Source organism: Arachis ipaensis, chromosome B05 (genome assembly GCF_000816755.2).
Source record: "Arachis ipaensis cultivar K30076 chromosome B05, Araip1.1, whole genome shotgun sequence".
NCBI lineage: Eukaryota > Viridiplantae > Streptophyta > Magnoliopsida > Fabales > Fabaceae > Arachis > Arachis ipaensis.
Window position 1 is genome coordinate 144,948,786 of NC_029789.2, and position 3,190 is coordinate 144,951,975.

Below are 3,190 nucleotides of genomic sequence, written 5' to 3' on the forward strand. Positions count from 1 at the left end.
ATCAGTTTTATTTTATCTATTAATTCTAATAAAATTTAATTTTAAATTAATTTATTTTTTAAAAATATCAAAAATAATATTCTAAAAGTACTTCATTAAAAATGTACTGAGCTAACAAATATAAAAAGTATTCAATTAATAATTAGCCGCCCTAGCTAATACTCTATGCTTAGCCATCTTACGTATGAATTAAATTTTCTCAATATAAACAACCAATTATATATGGTAAGGTTTGGTTTAGTTCAGATTCATAAAGTTTATTATTAAAGTCAATCTTTTTAAAGATTGGTTTTCAAAAAAGTTGTAGTAATTATATTTAATAAATTAAAACAAAAGTAATGTTTAATAAGTATATGTTCCAAAATTTATATTTTAGAAAATTATTTTTAACATTTAAAATGAATGTTAATTTTTTTAGTTGGTCTCATTATTGCTTCCAGCCTTAAGCCCATAATTAAAGCCTTAATAAAGGCCTAACATTCAAGAACAGAACACTTTGCTTCGGGGACTTAAGTCAACAATTAAAGTCCTAAAGGCCTAACTATTCAAGAATTCAACACTACCTTTTTATTTTCGGTGACTGAGAATCCAGCACTACTCATTTTCCTAATTAAAAGTACAGTATACATCGAGTTAAGCTTTAAAATAGTCTTTAAAAATATACAAAAAGTTTAAAGTGGTCCTCAAAATCTATAATTACTCAATTTTATTTTTAAAGTTGCACTCTAAAATTTATAATAGTCCCTCAACTAATTTTCGTCTAACACTGACCATCCAAAAGCTGAGAGAACTTAATACCTGCCACATATTAGTATGCCAAGAATGACGTATATGGGAGTTCATGCATCTTTTGGTGAAAACGGCATCGTTTGCTGATATTGATATACTTTCACTCCACAACATTAAAACTTGAGGCAACAATTTCAATAAAGATGCTTAAATCATTTTCTCATGATGACCATTATTTAAAAAATGACTTATTTATTTAGTAACATTTTAAATAAAAGTAATATTTTTATTTCAAATAAAAATCAAACTTTACAACTTATTATTCAATAGTCAAAATAAAGTATTTTCACGTGATGACAATCATAAAATTTTCATTGGAGTAGCCACCCCCAACTTCTACCCCCTTCTTTCCTCCACTAACAAACAAAGACTTTTTTTTCTTGTTCTCCTACTCTTCAATGGAGCTAATCTGAGCTGCTGTGCCGTGTGATTTTTCTCAAGAACAAACCGTGGTGCGCATAACGTCATCATTGTTATTGTTGTTGTGCTAGTTTGTTGACCTGCATTGTCTCTTAAGGTAAAGGTTTGGAAAAGAGAAAGATGCAGTTCAATGTGCTCTGTTTTTTCTTCAGTTTGTTGACTCCATTTTGTTAACATTTTTAATCTGGTCTTGCTTCTTGTTTTTGTTAGGATATGTGTGTTGATTTCTTTGAATTTTTTGCTAAGGTTTATGCGAACTAGTTTCTTATTATTAGGGTATAATTTTTTGTTTGATTAAAGATGGTATTTTACAATTCATCTGTGTTGAATAGTGGTATTTAATTTATTTTGATTTGTATTGTTTGTTAGGGTTTAGTGTAACTATATGGTATAAGATCCTGGTTAGTTAGTAAATGTTGATGATTCAATTTTTGTTAGAGGTGATTGATCATACTGATGCTAATCATGTCCTTTGATTGGATTTTAGATGGATGGTGATCTGATCATTATCATATATCACCATGGGATTTTTTTACACCAAACCCAGATGGAAGTTTGTCATACATTGGTGGCCAGACCTGTGAGTTGCCTGGATTGGATGTAGACACTATTGATGTCTTCGCAATTCGAGACTACCACAAGTAAATTCGTTATGACAAGGTGACTTAGTGTTGGTGATTGGCTCCGAATAGGTTTCTGAAGACTGGTATCCGAGCTCTTATTCATGTTGATAAAGAGTTCAATCATGCCTTTGTCTCGGTTCGTGTCAACTGAAATGCCTTTGTCTGCATTAACACATTAATGGTTTGCTATAGTGGAATGTAAATTTACAAGGTTTAAAAAGTAAAAACTTATTTATATAGGGTCATGGCTAGCCTCTATTGGTTTTTCGGCATTCGGAAGTGATAAATCTCAGCATTTATTTTAGGATTAAAATGAAAATTGACAATGCTAATCTTATCTTAGTCAGGAAGATAGTTTCAAGCTTTATATTTTTTTCCTTTGGTCTGTCTTTTCGATGTACTGTAAATATTATACTTGCAATTAATTATAAAATATGTATATCAGTTATCACAATCGTTCTCTCTATTATTTGGTATTTTAAAGTTGAATTCTATTATAAGTTTCAGGTCTGCAAGGACTCAAAAATGTTTTCCATGAATTGAGAATCCTAAAATTTATACCCACTATAGCTGCACATAGGGGGTTAAAAGAAAAGCATAGTCCTTATAAGCCTCTAATCGTAATATTTTATTCGCCGAGCTGTGTAACTCTAGCTTGTGACCCAAGTGGGGGCAACTAAGGTGATGGAACAAGTGCTTCTGGCCTTGCTAGGTCGGGCTTGCAAGGGCAAATTGTTGGCCTGCCCACTCCAAGTTGGAGTTGGGCCCGGTAGTCTGGGCGAAGGCCCAAGGCCTCTCGGCTCCTAGAATGGAGGGCATTGCGTGAGGCTGGCTTAACAGAGCAACAACCACTTCCTGTCCCCAACAGTGGAGGGATTACAGGCCGCCGCTCTTCTGGCCCAATATGGCCTGGTAGGCCTAGCTATCGTGGACCATCATTCTTTATAATTTTCATGCCTATGACCTCAAAAAACTACACTCTTTATTTGGTTTGAGATTTATTAAACACAATCTTTATAAAAATGTGCTTTCACGCCCAAAAAAAAGAAGGAAATTGTTCATGTTTACTATGAATATGGAGTCTCTGAATCACTTTTCACTGAAGAAAAAGTTGTACTCAACGACAAAGACTTGATTATATTAGGGGGATAAACCAGTTCAGAGAAAAAAAACCTGAAAGTCATGAGACTATCAAACCAACAACATCTCCAACAATGTCCATAAATTTAAATAAATTCCAAATTTTCACGACATTACCAACCAAAAATACCATATGCACCTCAACACCAAATCACATTACTTTAATTGTGTTTTATTAGGGTTAAGTATGATTTTGGTCCCTAACATAGAGACTGAAA

At 32.7% G+C, this 3,190-nt stretch overlaps 1 long non-coding RNA gene across 1 annotated transcript; it reads left to right on the top strand.

Moving 5' to 3' along the window:
* On the top strand, positions 1,060-2,786 carry LOC110262660. The gene is made up of 2 exons (XR_002347554.1): positions 1,060-1,306; positions 1,697-2,786. It is a non-coding gene; the product is annotated as an uncharacterized LOC110262660 (long non-coding RNA).